This window comes from Schistocerca cancellata, chromosome 9 (assembly GCF_023864275.1).
Source record: "Schistocerca cancellata isolate TAMUIC-IGC-003103 chromosome 9, iqSchCanc2.1, whole genome shotgun sequence".
NCBI classification, from domain to species: domain Eukaryota; kingdom Metazoa; phylum Arthropoda; class Insecta; order Orthoptera; family Acrididae; genus Schistocerca; species Schistocerca cancellata.
In genome coordinates this window covers 341,708,888-341,731,660 of record NC_064634.1, presented here as the reverse complement: position 1 = coordinate 341,731,660, position 22,773 = coordinate 341,708,888, and positions in this window count along the sequence as shown.

Here is a 22,773-nt window from a genome sequence, read left to right as displayed (position 1 = left end):
ATACCCGTACACCTCCATCAACTCGATGCAATTTGAACGAGATTCCTCCGACCAGACAACAAGTTTCCAGTCATCAACAGCCCAATGTCGGTGTTGACAGTCCAGGCGAGGCTTAAACCTTCTTCTCGTGCAATTATCGATGGTACACGAGTGGCCCTTCGGCTCCGAAAGACGATATCAATTATGTTTCGTTGAATGGATCGCACGCTGACACTTGGTGATGGCCGAGCAATGAAATCTGCAGCAATTTGCTGAAGGGTTGCACCTCTATCACGTTAAACGATTCTCTCCAGTCGTCGTTGTTCCCGTTCTTGTAGAATCTTTTTCCTGCCTGAGCGATGTCGGAGAGTTGATGTTTTACCGGATTCCTAATATTCACGGTATGTCCGTGAAATGGTCGTATGGAAAAATCCCCACTTCATCGCTACCTCAGAAATGTCGCTTCCCATCGCTCGTGCAGCTATTAATACCACGTTCAGACTCACTTCAATCTAGATAACCTGCCATTGTAGTATCAGTAACCGATCTAACAACTGCTCCAGACCCTTTTTTTCTTATGTAGGTGTTGCCGACCGCAGCGCAGTGTTCTGCCCGCTTATATATCTCTGTATTTGAATACGCATGCCTATACCGGTTTCTTTGGCGCTTCAGTGTAGAAAATAATGTGGGAAAGGCTAACCAAAGAACGCGTTTTATTGGCAGAACACTCAGAAGATGCTACAGGTCTATTAAAGACACTGCCTACACTACTCTTATCCTCTCTCTTTTGGAGTACCGTACTGCCGCGCGGTGTGGAACCCTTACTAAATACACTCCTGGAAATGGAAAAAAGAACACATTGACACCGGTGTGTCAGACCCACCATACTTGCTCCGGACACTGCGAGAGGGCTGCACAAGCAATGATCACACGCACGGCACAGCGGACACACCAGGAACCGCGGTGTTGGCCGTCGAATGGCGCTAGCTGCGCAGCATTTGTGCACCGCCGCCGTCAGTGTCAGCCAGTTTGCCGTGGCATACGGAGCTCCATCGCAGTCTTTAACACTGGTAGCATGCCGCGACAGCGTGGACGTGAACCGTATGTGCAGCTGACGGACTTTGAGCGAGGGCGTATAGTGGGCATGCGGGAGGCCGGGTGGACGTACCGCCGAATTGCTCAACACGTGGGGCGTGAGGTCTCCACAGTACATCGATGTTGTCGCCAGTGGTCGGCGGAAGGTGCACGTGCCCGTCGACTGGGACCGAACCGCAGCGACGCACGGATGCACGCCAAGACCGTAGGATCCTACGCAGTGCCGTAGGGGACCGCACCGCCACTTCCCAGCAAATTAGGGACACTGTTGCTCCTGGGGTATCGGCGAGGACCATTCGCAACCGTCTCCATGAAGCTGGGCTACGGTCCCGCACACCGTTAGGCCGTCTTCCGCTCACGCCCCAACATCGTGCAGCCCGCCTCCAGTGGTGTCGCGACAGGCGTGAATGGAGGGACGAATGGAGACGTGTCGTCTTCAGCGATGAGAGTCGCTTCTGCCTTGCTGCCAATGATGGTCGTATGCGTGTTTGGCGCCGTGCAGGTGAGCGCCACAATCAGGACTGCATACGACCGAGGCACACAGGGCCAACACCCGGCATCATGGTGTGGGGAGCGATCTCCTACACTGGCCGTACACCACTGGTGATCGTCGAGGGGACACTGAATAGTGCACGGTACATCCAAACCGTCATCGAACCCATCGTTCTACCATTCCTAGACCGGCAAGGGAACTTGCTGTTCCAACAGGACAATGCACGTCCGCATGTATCCCGTGCCACCCAACGTGCTCTAGAAGGTATAAGTCAACTACCCTGGCCAGCAAGATCTCCGGATCTGTCCCCCATTGAGCATGTTTGGGACTGGATGAAGCGTCGTCTCACGCGGTCTGCACGTCCAGCACGAACGCTGGTCCAACTGAGGCGCCAGGTGGAAATGGCATGGCAAGCCGTTCCACAGGACTACATCCAGCATCTCTACGATCGTCTCCATGGGAGAATAGCAGCCTGCATTGCTGCGAAAGGTGGATATACACTGTACTAGTGCCGACATTGTGCATGCTCTGTTGCCTGTGTCTATGTGCCTGTGGTTCTGTCAGTGTGATCATGTGATGTATCTGACCCCAGGAATGTGTCAATAAAGTTTCCCCTTCCTGGGACAATGAATTCACGGGGTTCTTATTTCAATTTCCAGGAGTGTAGGATTAACGGAGTACATAGAGAAAGTTCAAAGCAGGGCAGCACGTTTTTCATTATAGGAAAATACGGGAGGGAGTGTCACGTACATTATACAGCATTTGGAATGGACATCATTAAAACAAAATCGTTTCTCGTTGCGGCCGAATCTTCTCACGAAATTTCAATAATTTCCTTCTTAGAATACGAAAATATTTTGCTGACGCCGGACTATGTAGGGAGAAACTATCATCATATTAAAATAAGGGAAATCAGAGCTCTCACAGAAGGATACAGGTGTTCGTTCTCCAATTAACTCTGTGTTTATGACCTGACAGACAGTTTCATATAACAGTTTGTCTGATAGTTTTTGTTCTGCGCTATGTTGAGTAAAACTTTGTGTCGCACAGTTTTCGAATCTCGAAATGGCAAAATTAGAGGAGCAACGCGTCTGCATTAAATCTTCATAGGGAGACAAAAATTGATACAGGAAGCGTTCGGTGATTAGTGGTTAATGGTTCACACGGTTCAAAAATGGCCGGACGGAAGTAAAAGCTGATTCTCGTTTAGAACGACCTTCTATGTCTACCGACAACGCTCATGTCAGTAACGTCAACGAAACTGTGCGTACCAATTGAAGACTGACTGTTCGATATATTGCAGAAGAATGCAACATTTCTGTCGGATCATGTCATGAAATCCTGACACAGCGTCTTGGAATGCATCGTGTTGCCGCCAAATTCGTCCCACGGTTCATGAGTCAACACCGGAGAGACCTTCGCCTCGCAGTCTGTGAAGAGTTTTTGGATCTCGCAAGATGTACGTTAAGAGAATCATAACACGATGAGACGTGAGTCTGCGGTTATGATGTTGAGACCAAGGTTCAATCTTCACAATGGATCTGGAAATGTTCTCCAAGACCGCAGAAGCTCGTCCGATCAGGCCAAATGTCAAAGACATGCTGACATTTTCTTTGACTTCGAAGGATTAGTTCATCGTGAAATTGTGGCGCAGGGACAAAATGTTAACCGATGGTACTATCGGGACGTGTCGCGACACATGCGAGAAAATGTGAGAAGGAAACGGCCTGAAATGCGGCGACATTTCATGTAACGCACCCCCTCATTCATCCCTGTTGGTGTTTGACTGTTGCCCAAAACACCAAATCACAGTTCTGCTTTATCCTCCGTAGTTTCCTGACGTGGCCCCTGCGGACTATTTTTTCATTTCCGATGCTGAAAACACCATTGAAAGAGCGAAGATTTGCAGCGATAGACGAGATAAAAGAAAATTCGCGGACAGTCCTTCGCGCGATCCATCAAGAGGCGGATCGGCACTGCTTCTGGAAGTGGAAACGGCGTTGAGAGGGTGTATGAGTTGTGGAGAAGTGTATTTCGAAGGAGACCATGTAAAATAAGTGAAACGTAAGCGTAGAAAAGTTTTGTGGACAAAGTTCCGAAATTTTTGAACAGACGTTGTACAGTTGTATTTAGGAATCTATTTCCTTCTCCGTGATGGCTTATGTGATGGTTATCGTTAATGACTAGCTTGACAACATTACACCACAATGTCATTCTACCGGAGATTGTTTTGAAATCGAAGGATCAAGTCCAGACTTTTCACATTCTCGATAGTCATTTCACCTCCCATCTTTTTTCAGATTATTGTATACTTACAATACATATCCCATAGTTTATTACATTTACATTCTGTTTGTGTTGGTCAGTAACACCATCGACGTCTTTGTTTTCAAAAACTGGAGGGGGGAGGGGGGAGGGGGGGAGGGGCGCTTATAAAACCATGCAGCAAATTTGATATTGGATTGTTCAAAACCCAGCAGCCAAAATGCTAGTTAAATAAATAAAAAAAACGTTGGAAAACAGGATGAACTCCAGACTTGCACACAAGGAGAGCCCCACGCAGAAAACTGAGAACCTGAAACATCATAGACTAGCAAATATCATACATTTCAACTTTAAGCACGTCACCATTCGTGGAACCAGAGGTTGAGGAGGAGGTGATAAAAGCATTTCCAGTGTGATACTCGAAGCATTGTGAACAAAGAAGGTGTCACATTTATCTTGAGCAGCCCAAATAATTGTTTGTCCAGAAGGAAAATATAAAAAAATATATAAAGCGAATGTTGTTTAACTACTTGGGAGACATCGACCACCGCGATTTCCTTTCTTGTACCTTTGATCGTCACGAAGATATGAGCAGAAATACGTCATTTTTAAAAAGAACACTGTATTGTTTTGTTCGGTTACAACTCACGTCAAGAACTGTTCACAAACATACCGCTCACGTAAGCAGTACATTATTAAAAACATAACACAAAGTTGTCATTGAATCTCCTGTAGTAGCTCATAGTTGTCCACATACTTTAGCTGACAGTAAACAAAAAAATGTAAAAAGACGGAAAATGCACACCGATCACTCGTTCAATTGTTTTCATTTGAAGGTTTGTGTGACGACAATGTACAAAAACAAGGAAAAGATACGGATACTACTCATCTATGGAGAATGTAAGCCAGGAAACAGTAACTGCCGTAATGTTCTCTTACTTGTAGTACAGCTACAAGTAGTACACTAATGTAGTATTTTTAACACATTCGAGGCTAACCTCAGTCACTCTGGTTCGAGCAGCTGTATTGCTGTCTTTGACATGTTTTCCGAAAATCATTACTTAGCAATTGCAAATGGAATGAATGTGTATAACGTTTCATTTGCAATGATGGAACTTGGTTTGCGTAAGCTCAAAAACGAAATATCGGAGTTAGTTTGAATATCAAATGTTTTACTGGATCAGCGTTTCATTCTCAGGAAGAAGTCATACACACCATTCTTCTACATCAGTTGCGTGAGTATGGTCCGTTGGGAAATATTCAGGCATACAAAGCGCTGCGAGGCAGTATTTGTTTGGGACGTTTTTACTTTCTGGCTCTTATTGACATCTGAGCACTCTTTAAAGACTCCTGTTGGGTGCGTTTTATATGGTGCTTCTTTGCGAGAGTTGTTTTATGAACGTTCAACTAGGCGGCACAATATTTCAAACGCTTCACTGTGTTATTTTATTTTATTCAATACCTACCTTAGTATTTCGTCATAAAAAATATCTGGTTCAATATCAAAGTCCTCAGCTTCCCCTTCTGAACATCAATCGCCGACTGCTTCTTCCACGGCATCGAAAACATCTCCATCACCGACGTTTCCAATGCGAAAAAAAAAAAATGGTTCAAATGACTCTGAGCACTATGCGACTTAACTTCTGAGGCCATCAGTCGCCTAGAACTTCGAAGTAATGAAACCTAACTAACCTAAGGACATCACACACAACCATGGCCGAGGCAGGATTCGAACCTGCGACCGTATCGGTGGCTCGGCTCCAGACTGTAACGCCTACAACCGCACGGCAACTCCGGCCGGCTCCAATGCGAACACTCTGTCGAGTGTGAGAAGTGGACCAACAAAGACACAGATAGGGACGAAAGCCTTATTGTACTCAAAACATAGCAGGAACATAAAAAGTGCTTTTACGGAGTACAGATAGTTCATAATTCTAAAACTACGTGGTAGCTCAATACAGAGACCAAGACCCTTCCTTGTGGATGTTACGTAGCTGCTAACAGAGGGCAGATGGCTCCATTTCAGCTACGAATTTTTGCGTACAACGCGAGCAGGAGCAGTCCGCCTGACTCATTGGGACCTGCTCGGACTCCTTTCACAAAAGGTTAAATGATTGAAACGACAAGCTATCACACAGGTTGAAGGCCGCAGGTGAAAGAAGTCGTGGAACCGTATAACAACGATAAATTAGCGGTGAATGACATAGCAGTTACGCGACACACGATTTCTCCAGCCGACTAGCTGTTGGCAGTGAGAATTCTAGTGCTGTTCCATCGCTGGATCCGTCTCAGGTCCTAACACTCGAGTATTCCGCCGCCGTCCCTGGGTGCAGCTGCTTAGTACGCGAGAGACTGGACACGCACGCACACCAGCATGCGTGTACGCATCGGAGCGTCACAGCGCTTCTCTAATTATCCCGTTGACACTGTCAAGGGCAGACATGCAATAGTACGTATGGACATACGATTACAAGGCAATCACTGGCATCATCTCCAAGTTACACATATATTAATTTACTTTATTTAGTTATTTATTTTATTAATTAATTTATTTAACGTGATTTACAAAATACCAGGTTTGTACACAAATTTCGGTAATTTTTATGCCATAAGTAGTCATAAAATGTCGTAAAAGGATTAAAAAGCATTTGAAAATTGATTTGATTGAATCTACTAACACAGTGAATAGCAGCACTGATTAACAACCAATAACATACCGCTAGTGCCTCCACAGTTAATAATAGTAATGTTAATAACAATAACAGAAATAAAATGTATTTACAAGTGTACAAAAGTGGCGTTTATCAATTCAGGGACGGAGAAAGGCTTTGGGAAACGAGGATTATCTAATAGGAAAGTAGGGTGCTTAGTTTTAATGTGGACGGGGGTGCATGCAGGATTTGGGCAGACAATATTGCTTTTTTAATAATCTTTGGAAATTGTACATATAGTTCAGATCTCTGAGTTGGCAAGAAAGTTCTTTTGAGAGTCTGATTCCTGCTGCTGAAAGGAGTTATAGAATGGGATGAAAAGAATTTTCTTCTAATGGGAAGACGTGTTATCTGTTGCGGCGCCCAAAAAGTGCGTTAAGGTCGAGGAGAAATATGAGGGAATTCATAACACCGCAAAGCAAAAGAATGTGAAGAAATCTCTGCGCTTCTGAGCACGCAGCCAGAACAGCTGTTCATAAGCTGGTAAAATATGGTCAAAAACTTCGAGTGTCATGTATATATACTACACAAGTGTTTAGCGTAGTGAAATTTCCTGACAGGGGAAATTCCCCATCTCACCTCCCTCAGATTTAGTGGTAAGAGGCCCCAGCGGAAAGCCCGTCAGAAACTGAACATAAATCATGCATGAAAACAGGAAGAAGGTGTACTGGATTATGAAAAAATAGAAAAAATGGAAACAGAGAATGGTCCAAGAGCAAGAAGTGTAACACTGAGCGAAGCCCAGAAGCAACGGCGTCACGGTTAAGTGGGTGACCATGCTGGGCTGCAAAGTGGGCGACCCGTGTTGAAAGCTCCCTTGTGCCTTCCTTTCTTTATTTTTTCCCCTGTTCGCTGCATTCAAATTGGTGCCTGTGCCGTGGTGTAACGTCCATCTGCAACAGGAAAGTGTAATGAAGGGACCTATAAATGAAAGTTGATTCTGCACAACTACTCTGTTAGCAGAAGGTAGGAAGTGGGTTTCGAAGGGGAACCGCAAACCTTTGATGACGAGGCGACAAGTCAACCGAATCCCCCACCAGAAAACACATCTGGTGTGTCACACAGGGCATTAGTGAGAGTATATGTGTCGCATGATAGGACCTAATTTGTATGCCTGGTGAGTGAGTGAGCGAGATATGCCTCCTTACCCGATTTAGATGTTGGTATGAAGGTGAATGTGATCACTCCCAAGGATATGGTGAAAACACAGTACTTTGTCACAGAAGCTGCAACAAATGACTGCAAGAGCGTCTCAATCACTCAGTTTCTTTGTACTCTGTCAAAACATGTGCTTTTAACGTTTTTGAAGTTGTAATCCGATATGGAAGTTTTGACACATGAATTCCTTTGATGCAACATAATTCAATCCGTTTATTTGTTGTTATCATTTCTGTGAGACGTCTATGTGGTATCTCGCCTGCTCTCGCTATTCATCGCATTTATTTACAACGGTAATGTGTTCTTACCACATGACTTATATTCTGTAACCAACAACTTCCAAGACTATAGAAACAGACCAAACATTTCAATGACTGGACGAATATTTCATAATTCGTCAAAAAATGAAAATAAATGGTACGCGATGGGTTTGAACCCGGCTCACTCGCTTCCTAGTTCAACACAGCGATCACTTTTTTTTTTTTTTCATTTTAAAATGAAAGGATCCTTCCCGGCCCCCAAGAAGCCACTATGCTGAGGTGCTTAAGCATTGTCGCTATCGCCACGCACAGAGAATGACGTGGTTGTTGCCCTTTGGGTGCCTGGGTGCAGTTGAAATCGCCTCCCATGATCAATCCACCCTGCTTACCCAAGGAGAGAGGCGTGACTGTCTCTGAGAAGAAGGTGGAACATTCACGGTGGCAATCCAAAGCAGGTGGCGCAGGGACCTTGACGGTCCTGACGCCACTAAACCAGAGACACATACCTCTGGCATCAGGGAGATAAGCAACTGCATCAGCGAGGATCCGAACTGAAGAAGAGATTACGGGCGGGAAATGCGTGCTACTTCTCACTGAATAGATTACTTTCATCACGGATATTGTCTAGGAATTTAAAGATTAGAATATACAAAACTATTATTCTACCACTTATGCTGTATGGGTGTGTGACTTGGTCTCTCACTGTGAAAAATGAAAAGCCGTTTAGAGTATTTGAAAACAAAATTTTGAGGAACATTTTCGGAGCAAAAGGGATGACATTAGCGGAGAGTGGCGAAAACTGCATAACGAAGAGGTTCACGAACTCTATTTAAGCCCTGACATAATCAGTATTATTAAATCACGTAGGCTGCGATGGGCGGGTCACGTAGTTCGAATGGATGAGGGCAGGGCAGCGCGCAGAGTACTGGTAGGGCACCACGTCCTGTGGGGAGACCGAGGCGTAGATGGGCGGACAATGTGAAGGACGATTTGAGGAGTCTAGGTATTGAAGGAGAATGGAAGGAAATAGCCCAAGACAGGGACAGATGGCGAAAATACTTTGCTGCGGTAATGGACTCTCGAGTCCGGTATGACCAGTGAGTAAGTAAGTATCAGCGAGGATACCGTCACGTAAGAGAATCGTCACCGCACTACCAGCAGGGTGGCTTGACAGACATGTGTTGTAAAACCAAGGGGAATACAGAAAGTTGCAACATGCACCTCCTTAAGGAGAGCTACGTCAACGTCCGCGGCATACAGCATATCGTGGAGTAAAGCCAGCTTGTAGCGTACGCGAATGGTGTTGACTTTGACCGTGACTATGCGGTAAGTCTGGAAAGGTGCCATCACCAGGAGGACAGGCGATTCAAACACGGTGGACCACAGGGAACTACCTGTTAGGCCCCCTAGGAATAACACATCACTATGACAGGGAGGGAGCTGACCCGACTAAGGCGGGGGGGGGGGGGAGGGGGTCCATCGTTCTGCACACCTCCAGAATGTCCATCCTCAGCATCGACGTCGTCCTCCCAGGAGACAGACGTGTCGCCGGGCCGATTCAGTAGGACATTCTAAGAGATGTGGGCACAAACACAGAAAGGGAGGCAACCGCATCAGAGCATCAGACGCAGGCGGGGGGAAGGGGTAGGTCGGGGAGGTCGGAGTCCGGAGATGGACGCTGACTGGAGATGGACGCGGGGATGGACATGGCCTTCCTGGCCCCACCTGTACAGGTGCGCGGCTGGTCATTGTATATGCCGACAGCCCTGCAGTCACCAATAACCAAGAAGGAAGGCACTTGTTTCCGTAGTTCCATATATCTCTGATGGACGCCATTGAAGACACAGTATGTTTCAAATATCTTCCACGTTTCAAATGGTTCAAATGGCTCTGAGCACTACGGGAACTTCTGAGGTCACGAGTCCCCTAGAACTCTGAACTACTTAAACCTAACTAACCTAAGTACATCACACACATCCATGCCCTAGGCAGGATTCGAATCTGCGACTGCAGCGGTAGCGTGGTTCCAGACTGAAGCGCCTAGAATCGCTCGGCCACCAAGGCCGGCTAATCTCCACGTTCAGCCACGTGACTGACGACGTTGCTGTAAGATGTGAAAGCGGCCACCACAGCGTCCGACCGTACTTCGAACGGGCGTTCGAAATCCTGCAACGTTCGGAGGCCAAAAACAGCGTGATCCACCACGACAGTCCCTACATGTTAGAGTATCGAAACTTGAGATCGTTAGCGTGGCGCCGCACAACGTCGGCTCACAGCTTGTTATTCGTCAGCTTTATGTACACAGTAGTACTGAGGATCGAAAAATACATTACAGAACATCTCGTGGCGGGAGACGCATTTCATCAATAAAAAAACGTTCAACTTCATACGCCTTCGGTTGTTCGTGATCTAATGGAAAAATTAATTTAATTGTGGCTTGGTGGTAAGAAAACGCCATGATGGTCAAGGAAGTCGGACTCTGAGACAAGCCGATACGCGGAAGTAAACAAACGTGTGCTCACTCGTTAGCAGCACAACAGGCGAGTGGCAAACAAGGCGTGCGCGCCTCACCACAGCCAAAGGCCGACTTCGCACTTAACCTCGACCACAGCTGTCACTCCCTCCTCAATGTTGCACTTGCTATTCCTAGACTGTTCACTGTTCCTATTTTGGTATTTTTCATAGTTCAGTACACCTTCTTTTCATGCTTGATCTGTGTTCAGTTTTTGGCGGGCTCTCCACTGGGCCACCTTACCACTTAATCTGGTGGAGGGAGTGCAATGAGGAGGTTCCCTTGTGATAACCATATTTAGGGTGGCATCATTGTAATCAACAATTTGAACTGCAGGCGCTTGTACAAATTTCTTTTTTAGCTCAAAATGGAATATATATATATATGTATATGTATGTATGTATATATATGGATGGATGGAGAAGTTTGTGTCACGAAGTTTAAACTCTGGATATCTGATGGCAGTAGGAATCAAAATTAATTATGTTGTGTAGGTCGACAAGGCAGAATTTTTAAGCTACGGAAACTTGGCACCACGCGCTCCGATTGGCCACGGGATTGCCCTGTTGCCGGACGCTCTGGACAACGGATCACCGCGAATGCTTTGCCTGCCAGAGATCACGATATATCCAAGGCGGCCCGCATGCTCGGCGGTAGCGCCCCTCTCGGGACCTGGGGGCGAATCCGCTGGGGTCCCGGTACATTGTGGCCGGAGTGGCCGAGTGGTTCTAGGCGCTACAGTCTGGAGCCGCGCAGCGCTACGGTCGCAGGTTCAAATCCTGCCTCGGGCATGGATGTGTGTGATGTCCTTAGGTTAGTTAGGTTTAAGTAGTTCTAAGTTCTAGGGTACTGATGACCTGATCAGTTAAGTCCCATGGTGCTCAGAGCCATTTTTTTGAACCCGATACGTCCATTGTAGTTTCATGGTAAGACGTACTGGGAACAAACCCGTCAACAGCTGTTAGTTTGCGTACAGAAAGTCTTCTACAAACTACGCCGCGTCTGAAAAGTGCTTTTCTTGTAGCTAGGGCATTGTTTACTTAAAGGAGGTAATCGAACTAGCGAAGAAAACTTGGCGCGAAGAAAACTTGGTAACGTCGAACGGAGTTTCGACGAAGTCTTTCAAAGATTCCTGGCATTGCCCCGATGTGATTGGCGGCATTCTGAATGCGATCCATTAATTCGTCTTCGTTTCTAGGTGGTTCGCGTCCGGTTGGGTGAACTAGAACCTTGGAAAATGACCACAGGAAAAAGTTCGGTGGCGTGAGGTCTGGTGACCGCGGGGATCACGTCCTACGAGCACCTCTGCCAATTACCCGGCCTTCAAAGAGTTCACTTAAAAATCTGAGCACAGCACGACTGTTATATGCCGGCGCCCCATCATGCTACAACAACATGCGTAACCGTATGTCCAGGGGAACATCTTCCAGCAGGCCAGGGAGAGCAAAAAGTGGAGGTACTTTGCCCCGGTAACTCGAGGAGGAACACGGACCGGCACAATCAGGTGGTCACCCTGGCCTGAGGATTTCCCTTGAACTTTTCGAGTGTTGTAAGGGCCAGCCCGATGGAAGTTGCACTTGTCGGTAAACAACACAATTGCAGGGAAGTTGGGATCTCGTGAAACACGCCGCAGAAACCACCGACAAAACCATAGTCTGTGTTGGTAGTCTGTCACAGGATTTAGGTCTTGGACAGGGTGGAAACTAAATGGATGCTGGCCGTCATCCCTCAAAATCTCCCTGACTAACTGATGAGCGACCCCCATGTCGTGTCCAACCGCTCGATTACTTCTCGTAGCTGCTTCCTCGAAGCGCTCGAGAACAGTCTCGGTCGTAGTTTCCAGCATAACCATGATAACCCGCTAACGAGCCAGTTTCGCCAACTCGCCAGTGAACTGCTGTACACGTTTTCGGATGTGTGTGGCGTCTTGCTGGGTACCGTCTCTTATACAGCTGTCGAGATTCATGCGCATTACCGCCAGCTATTCCATAAACAAAAATCATATCTCGTTGTTCTTCAAACGAATACTGTGCCGCCAAGCGCGGGTGACGTGTGTATGCTCCAAAGCGATGCTAACGTGTGAATGCCTCTGACGTGAGATGGACGCAATCAGCTAGACCGACATTTGTGACGTTGTGGCAGTGGCAGGGCGAGGGACGCTTGTATGTGTGATCCGACAACCATGGCGCTGCCCGTCAACCGGTGAATGGCAACAGGGCAATCCAACAGCCAGTCGGAGTGCGCGGTGCCAAGTCTCCGTAGTTTAAAAATGGTGCGTTGTCAACATACACAACATTGGTTATTTTGGTTCCTACTGGTATCCGCTATTCTAGCTGCATGTTGAGAAGCGTGTGAAATATGTGAAACGTTTCGATGGTTCAGATTCATTGGAAGTTGGAAATTTGTGGTAAATTTCTATGGGACCAAACTGCTGAGGTCATCGATCCTTAAGCTTACACACTACTTAATGTAGCTTACACTAATTTACGCTAAGGGCAACACACGCTCCCATGACCGAGGGAGGACTGAAACCTCCGACGGGTGGAGTCATGTGAACCGTGACAAGGTGTCCAGACAGCGCGAATACCCCGCACGCAGCTACCCCACGCGGTTCAAATTCATTATCAGAGTTCATAAATACTACATATGTCAAAGATCGTGAGGCATTCCATGCATTCATTCATTTCTGTATGGGGCGTGTTCTGTAGTGCTTTTGAACACTGTGGTTACGTGGACTACCAATATCTGCACACACTGAAATCTCGAGAAATTCCCACTAAATTATCACCTCAATCTACTCCAGACATGCATGGCGTATAGTGTGTGTGCGTTATGTAGACGGGAGAGGGCGAAAGTTGAGTTTATGGGGCCTTGAAATTGGAACATCTCGGCTAAAAGAATAAACCCAACAGAAAATTATGGTTGTCCTGGGTAGGGATTATTGAGTTGGGCTAGTAACCCACCACTTGATATATAATGAATCACTATTAAAAATCTCAGCTCTAAGCCTAGGAAACATGATGGAATTTTGGATAAACGACCCAGCCAAAAGAAATGGTTAAAGAAACTTCACAACCTGGAACAACACGATCTGAACACAAAGAAGAAAGAGAGCTTTTATAAATTTGAAAGAATGGCAACCAACACTAGTGTTTTAACAGACACAATAATGAAGTGTATAGGAAATGACTGAGTTGGTCATATATCCATATTTACAGCGTACTTAGTGTAAGTGAAAAGGAGGGAGAAAAGCTTTATCAGTCGTAGTACATCAAAAAATAAAGGGTAGCGGAAAGAAATGGCAGGACGATAGCGAGAGAATTATGTCCTTAGAAGAGGAATTGACGTAAGATAGTAACAGTTGGTGTTTATGTACCGATTGATGACGCTGATAACATAAAGGTACTTTTGATAAGGGTTTTACGGACGTTATACGTGAAGTTAATCCACTGAAATAGATATGTCTTATGAGAGACTATAATGCGCAGATACAAAAGTCTAAAAACAGAGGTCATAGGAAGGTAAGGGGAAGAGACGGAACTACAGTGGCAAGAGATTAATTTTTTTTTTTTTGGAGTGCAGTCATTAAGTTTACAGATATGCTACTTTTCTCACAGAGACGTACTTAAATATACCTGGGTGCAACCTACAGTAGATTATATGATAGAACCGCAACCTTAAAATTCAAGTCGCAAACCTTAGAGTCCACAAGTACAGAACGCGCTTCAGACAATTTTATAGTCAACGCACAATTTCTAGTAAACTATAAGAGAATCAGGACCGAAGGTAAGAATGAAGAGAAAAGTAAAATGTCTGAAACGCCTAGAATTAATTAGGGAAGCCGGTCGCGGTGGTCTAGCGGTTCTGGCGCTGCAGTCCGGAACCGCGGGACTGCTACGGTCGCAGGTTCGAATCCTGCCTCGGGCATGGGTGTGTGTGATGTCATTAGGTTGGTTAGGTTTAAGTAGTTCTAAGTTCTCGGGGACTTATGACCTAAGATGTTGAGTCCCATAGTGCTCAGAGCCAATTAATTAGGAAGTTTAAAATATTCTGTGAAATCGCTATACAAGACGAGATTGGCTTACAAATTAAGTAATATTAAGAACACCAATGAGTCCACATCAGCAGCATTGTACAGTGAGATGAATACATTCATGCAGCAGCACGAGAGGCCTTAAGAATAAAGGAGAGTCCTAACGAAAAGAAAACAGTGAAAGAAAACAGTGAAAGAGAAAAAACTATACCATAAGTGGTTACATACACAGGACGCGAGGATAGAAAGTGCTACGCAAGATGCAGGACAGGCTTGCTTTAAAAAAGAAATTTCAAGAGCCAAAAAGTGTTTTGCGTCTGGGGTTTGGGGGAGGGGGCGCCGGTCTCGCTTTACCGTTAGCCTGCACGCTAGTTACTTGCGTTGAATTGATTTTATCGGGACTTCTGCTGTTTGTCTTTGTAGCGGATGCGGGGTCCTGGGTTCCGTCCTGCTTGTGCTACTGTTTATTTTCCGTCCCCTTTTCCCGCTCGTATCGGTTGGCCATATATCTAGGTCGCTCGCGGCTTAAGGGGCTCCGGAACGCCCTATACTTGCAATGTTAAAATAACGCTTATAAATTACATCTTTCCTCACAAAGTATTTGAGGTAGGAAGTTGAACTTTTTACAGATTATTTATTGGAATATGGGCTACAACTTAACACAGGGATTTTACAAAATTTTAGTTCAGTCATTAAAGATGATTTTTTTTTCAATTGTAATGAAAATTCACAACTTTTTTTGCAGTTTTTTATTTATATATTCAAAAATATACAGTTTTTTGGAAAAAGGCTGTGTTACATTATGCAGAAGGTACTGTGTAACATTTACTGAAAGTTTGAAACAAATATGTTTGAAAGATCCTTAGAAAACATGTAATTAGTATGAGAAAATAAAAGTTTTGGGAATCGAGCGACAAAGATTGGATTAACTTTTTAGTGCATTCCAGGTCCAAAGGGTGGATTATCTTCATCCTCTGCAAACTCCTCCTCCAGCTTCCTCTTGTTCCTCCTCCTGTTTACTCTTGCCTGTATTTCTAGACTCTTTACAGCCCTGTCTGCAGCCCGAAGGCGTTCCTTGTCTAAAGCAAGCATCGCTCGTACCATGTTAGAACCTATCTTCATTCCCATATTTCTAAATACCTTGCACCTTACAATGTTGCCATCATTGAAAGTCGCAACAGCAACGTTACTTTTACTCATTATTATACTTCAACAAAACAGAGACTCAAGAAACAGAATTAATTACGAATATTTTCGAGATAACGACAGAGTAAATAAACATGAAACAATCGACAATCACACCAGCGATATATATTGAACCATCACAGATTAGCCACAACACATACTTTATCTCACATCACTAAAATGTACCTGATGAACACGGACGTTAATAATAACACCATTTGACAGCAGTTTAACAGCGCCACAGTGGGTCACGCCCATGTAGAACACATTTCAAAAAAAAATTAAAAATAGTTGTAGTCTTCGGAATTGAATAAATTATATATCTATTAAAAGGTAATAGTCTGCAGATTCAGAAAACGCAAAAAAGTAAAAATTGAACTTTTCATGATTTTGAGCCTTTCCGGAGCCCCTTAATATATAATTCGCCTTACACACCTAAGATTTTTACTGCTTAGCTGATGTGTCACTTGGTCCAGTCCTACCACCCGACGGCCTATTGTGTGGAGCTTGTGTCATTGTGTAAAGGTTGAATTCCTTGCTGTGCTGACACATCAATTTGTACCACAACATGTTTTGGGAGTACGTTATCCCATCGTTAAGTAGTTGAAGTTTCTGTGCCATTAGGCACCCTGAAAAGTAAAATCCCGCAGTCAACACGCTTTTCAAAAATAAAACTCTTCCTAGAACATCTCAAATTGGCGTTGGCGATTCAGGAGACAGTTTCACGATGGCTTCCCCGAGAGACAACTTCTGAGCGAGAGCAGAAACAAGTACAAGGAGACAGTACAACAGCTGAAAGATGCAGAAAACGTGAATGTGGGAAACAGAAATGACGTTCAACTGGACGATACACAATAATCCCGCTGAACCGGAATACGTAGCAATAGCACTGGTGAAATAAGCAACAAGTATTGTACGAGGATTCTGACATGCGTCTTTAACAAACTGATGAGGACTAGTGAAGGGCTAACAGAGGACTTCAATATTTCTGTAATAAGTTCAATTTACAAAAGAAGAAAACACAGGATGTAATAACAAATGTATCAGTGTAATCAGCTTAATAGGAAGACTGTATAGTCGGACTTCGAGAAACAAAATCGAAGCAGAAATGGTAGACATCGATGAACAGTGAAAATTAAGAGCAGGCAGGTCATGTAATGATAGTAATACAGTCTTCTTATGCCAGTTGACAGAAAATAGATCTGAAAGATATCCGGAAACACATTTAGTGTTAACAGATTTCGAAAATATATATGACTACGTTCCACTAACTAAGTTGTTCGAATCTCTGGAAATATACTGCACTGACGCGTTATACATACACACTTATCCAGCGGTCACAAGCTCTGCATACCAAGCGCTGCTTCCACAAACTGCCTCCTTTCTAGAATGAGATTTTCACTCTGCAGCGGAGTGTGCGCTGGTATGAAACTTCCTGGCAGATTAAAACTGTGTGCCCGACTGAGACTCGAACTCGGGACCTTTGCCTTTCGCGGACAAGTGCTCTACCATCTGAGCTACGCAGGAGAGCTTCTGTAAAGTTTGGAAGGTAGGGGACGAGATACTGGCAGAAGTGAGTCGTGCTTCGGTAGCTCAGATGGTAGAGCACTTGCCCGCGAAAGGCAAAGGTCCCCAGTTCGAGTCTCGGTCGGTCACACAGTTTTAATCTGCCAGGATGCCTCCTTTCTGTTTTGTGCTCGGTTCCTCGAGACGTCTTCAACCTCTAGGGCGGCCAGGTCCTTCCCTAGGTCGTCCATCCAGCGCCCCCTTGATCGTCCTATGGAGCGTCTGTGTTTGGTTTCCCCTCAAGTGCTTTCTTCACCTGTCTGTCTGCTGGCATACGGTCTACGTGGCCTGCCCACTGAATTTGCTCTTCAGCTTGTGTAGCATTGTTGGTTGTTGCATCGAGAGGTAGATTTCCTCATTCTTCCTCCTTCTCCTTTCTCCTTTGCATAGTCCCAGAAACGATACAAGCCACGACCGAGATTAAATTAGATTTTATCCGGTGACCGTTTTCTAAAGCATGCTCAGCTAAAACAGATTTCTCAGGGTAGCGTTGGCAACAGAACCTCTCATGCTCCTTCCTGTGTTGTTCCACAGTGAGAACTGTTTGCTCGACGTAAAACTGGCTACTCTCGCAAGGTGACTTCCACATCCCAGGTGTTCTGAGACCTGCTGCGTCTTTAACTGTTCTCCGTAACTGACAGATTTTTGACGGAGGCCTGAAGATCGATTTCATCTTGTGTTGTTTTAGCAGGCGGCTTATCTTGCCCGATGCGAAGCCACAGAACGGCAGAAAAGCAAGATTCCGTTCCTGCTCCACGTCGGTGACCTTATTGCGACTGTTGCTTGAAATCACTTCATTTATTTGATGAACGTTATAGCCGTTGTTCCTGATGACCTTACGTAAGTGGCTCAGCTCTGTGCAGGTTATCAGCATCTGATATCATTCTTGCACGATGCACCAATGTTTGTAACAAAGCCCGCTTCCGTGCCAGGTGATGACGATTGCTGGCGTGCAAGTACAGATCGGTGTGGGTAGGTTTTCTGTAGGCACTGTGAGCAAGGTATCCATTTCGTTTGTGGTAAACGAGGACGTCGAGGAAGAGCAATGCAATGTCTTTTTCTACCTCCATGGTGAACTGGATGTTGCTGTTTATATCGTTGAGGTGTTACAAGAACCCGTCAGGTTTCTCACATCTATCTGCCCCTGCACGCCATCAGCCATAATCACCTGGCACGGGCCGGCCGGGGTGGCCGAGCGGTTCTAGGCGCTACAGTCTGGAATCGCGGGACCACTATGGTCGCGGGTTCGAATCCTGCCTCGGGCATGGGTGTGTGTGATGTCTTTAGGTTAGTTCAGTTTAATTAGTTCTAAGTTCTAGGGGACTGATGACGTCAGAAGTTAAGTCCCATAGCGCTCAGAGCCATTTAAACCATTTTTCACCTGGCACGGGAGCACACTATGTTAAAAACATTGGTACATCGTGAAAGAGTGATATCAGACCTGCTCCATGAGCTCAGCCACCTTCGCAAGGTCTTCAGTAACAACGGCTATATCGTTCATCAACGGTTTCAAGCAACTATCGCAATGAGACCACAGACGAGGAGGAAGAATAGAGACTTGCGTTCTTTGCCGTTCTGTGGCTCCGTGTCAGGCAAGATAAGCTGCCTACTGGAACGACACGAGATCAACCGATCTCCAGGCCTCCGACATAAATCCGTCAACAAGTCTCAGAATACCGAGGGTCTATAACATACCTTGCGAGTGTGGCCAGTCTTATGTTGGGGAAACAGTACGCACTGTGGAACAACTCAGGAAGGAATATGAGAGGATTGACCTGTATCGCATATGCGAACCCGAGAAAACTGCTTTCACTGAACATGCTTTAGAAAACAGTCACCAGATGAAATTTGACAAAACCTCCTTCGTGGCTTGCACTAACAGCTTCTGGCACTGTGTACTTAGAGAAACTATTGAAATAAAAATCACCGATAACATTCTAAACAGAAGGTGGCTTGCACGTCGGGACAGTGTGGCATCCAGCGATAGCATCGTTGAAGCGGGAACAATGAACGCCGAACCAACGTATGCTCATATACGGCAATGCCGCGAGCACCGGTGACGTCACAGCCGGCAGCTAGTGCATGTATAAGGGGCGTACCAGCAGCAAGCTGTCAGTCATATTACTTGACAATGGCCATGGAGTGCTTGGCCGAAACTCTCGTGCAATTTTAATCACTGCTGGAAATCCCAGAACTTTTTATTCAATGTTACCGCCGCGAGACTCAGCATTCATGCATTGTGTAATGTGAAATGTCGACAGAAACAGTGTTCAATACCATAATAAATATGAATGACGATAGAGGTAGGTACAGATGTATAGTGGACCTGCAAATAACTCGTAGCCTAGTTTACAGCAGTTGCTTACTATTCAGTAACACTGCCTCAGAATGAAGGGCGTATGCAAATGGGGTGCAGAGGGCTGGGACGATACGCACAGGACACTGCATTGCAGTCCGGCCGGTAGGGGACCGTGGGAGCAGCTAATGGAATGCACTGCGGAGGACGACTGGAGCAGCATAGCCAAGTGGGCGGCTAGCGCGGCGTAGGGAAGTGTCTCCAGGAGCGATTGCTGCGATACAGCATGCGGCGTGTGGAGCTCCAGGCACTGCGCTGCCTAACTTACTGACCGAAGCTCTCTGGCGCTGGTAACTCTCCGTGTTCCGAATGACATTGTCAAACGACGGAGAGAGACCGTCACATCCTGGTACATGTTCTGTCACCAGCTTTGCGCGATGGTGCCCACGTGGTTCAGTCAGGACGTTGATGAAAGTGTGGGCTGCGGTCTGCTAAGTTACGGATAAGGAGGGAGAGGGAGAAAAATCTCCTAGGATGCTTAGCACAAGCTATTTTGTAACGAAGAGGAGACTTTTTTCGCTCTGTAGGAAGTGAATAAGGGTGTTAACACGTAAGAAAACAATTTAAGAACCCTTTATTTCCAGTAGTTCAAGTTCATTCGGAGATAGCAAAATGCTAATTACTTTTTGAGACGTTGCGGCCATTTTTAATACACTCAAAAACTGACATAACTACCGCTATGGTCGCAGGTTCGAATCCTGCCTCGGGAATGGATGTGTGTGATGTACTTAGGTTAGTTAGGTTTAAATAGTTCTAAGTTCTAGGGGACTTATGACCTCAGATGTTAAGTCCCATAGTACTCAGAGCCATTAGAACCTTTTTTTATTGCTAATAAAATACATAGGAATCAGGCAGGTAAAATAATAGACAGACAATTAAAAATACACGGCGACAGTCTGGTTTCTGTTCGCAAGAGATAAAACTCACACCTAGCGACAGCATGATTTCTGTTCGCAACACTTTGGAAAGACGATCAACACTGAACATTCACTTGAACACTGCACTAAAAAGTTGGCACAAATATGACATACCACAGCCGAGGGCAGACGGGGGGAACCTGGACAGATGATGACACTCTTGAGCACTTTATTTATTAATTTTATAGTACTTCGTGTAAACGGAAGAAGCAAGCACCCACTGTAAAACATTAATAAAATACATGAATCGCATAACATGGAAAACAAAGAGAGATAGAACTCACCAAAATATCTATAACACATTTTTAGATAAAACAAACTCAGTTTGTCAGAGTGGATACCAAATATCTGGTCTACATTAATTGATGGCATCTGAGTGCAAACTGATCCACCGTAAACCTCGACGTATTAGGCGAGGAAGGCGCCAGATAGCAGTACTACACGGCGTTATTGAAACTTTCGTGTTTTGGAATACCGGAGTACCGATATACTTAATCGATGCAATGTAGTTTTAGACGGCCAGTTACATTTTATTCTATGTATTACATCACCCAGTTTATTATGTAATTAATGTTCATCTGGCGTCAGGAAACTGGCAAAAAATTGTCAACACAAGTCAGCGTCGACCTATACAGATGTAATTAAAATAATGAATGTTTAGCTGTTCAATAAAATAATGTAGCACAACATATGTGGAAGTTGGTATCCATTTATGGGTACAGAAAAATATTAAAGTAGTTATAGAAGTTTTATTGGTATTCCAATCATAAGCTAAAATAAAATTTGCGAATTTACGCGCAAAAAGACAGCATGCGCATTTGGTACGTAACAATTTTGCAGATATAAACATCGGAGTATCACACACATCCATGCCCGAGTCATGATTCGAACCTGCGTCCGTAGCGGTCGCGCGGCTCCAAACTGTAGCATCTAGAACCGCTCGGCCAATTTATGGTTCGATAACATAGTTTATCGTAGAGAAACGGAAGAAAGATGTATGTCTTGCGCTTGAAGCATATTTTTTACATGGGAATATTAACAGCGCTGTATTCCATACGACTTATAGGTCGGGAACTCAAACGATCTAACATTATAGCTTCTTTTAAGTGCAAAACGTTGTAGCCTTAGGAGTGCGTGTGTTTATGTTCTCTCTTCTGTCTTCCAGGTGCTGATCCTAGACACTAGAATAATAGAATAGAATAATAGAGTAACAGAATAATACTTTAAAATTGATAGATTGGTTGATTTACGTAAAAATGCTTCGAACTCCATCCATCTGGCGCTGAATCACACATAAAAATCACCCTTTCCCTGTTCTTCTTCTCTACCATCTTCTATTACAACATAACAATTCCAAATCTGTTACTATACATCGATAAGGAGTGCTAACCTCTCGACATGGACGAATCTCGAGAAATATTGTGCACTTGGACGGGCGAGGACTCGGAAGCTCCATTCATTCTCGAGACGTGGAATGTAGCTGTCTGCTTCTGGTCGGTTGCAGATTAAATCGGTAACGGTGCTGCAAGGCGAGTTGGTGAATGACAGTGTGAGGGGTTCTTTCAGTCTCTAATTTTACCCTAAGACTGCGAGAATGCTCTGTCACTCCCTTCAGCATAGAGATAGATCTTAAATTAAGCACTATGCTCGAGGTGTTAGAAATATGTAGAACATTCTCTGGTATATTGTGACGATGTATGTGTTCGAGAATTAACAATGAATGGATATACTGCACAGTCATCTATCTACATTCGCAATGATACTCGCAGAGTGGAGGACGAGGGTTTAGCTATGATACTTTCGGTGAGTCCAGGCGATAGGGAGTACGGCTAATAGGAACATCACCTGTCAGTTGGATGTGATATTCGGGACTGTTCGTCATACCCAATGTATCAGTAAGTGCATTAGAAGAGGAAACTGCCTCAACATCGCCAACACTTGCTGAGCCTCTTGAACCGAAATATGGTCCAAACCTAACGTCCCGTACGCTGCCACCACCGAATGAACTGCTGACGTGTGAGCTCTCTGATAAAAGTCAAAACTTATGGGGGCGCGAACTTGAAATGGAAGTGTCCTTGACTATAATCAGACAAGTTCGGCCATACTAATCAGAGACCAGCGGGAAAACAACATGCAGACCTTTAATGATCGTAACTTGAAGGTGCCAAGTCTCCCGCACCACAATGAATGCGCAACGAACCATGGGTGGAGAGCTGCTGCCTGCTAACCATACGACATCTGGT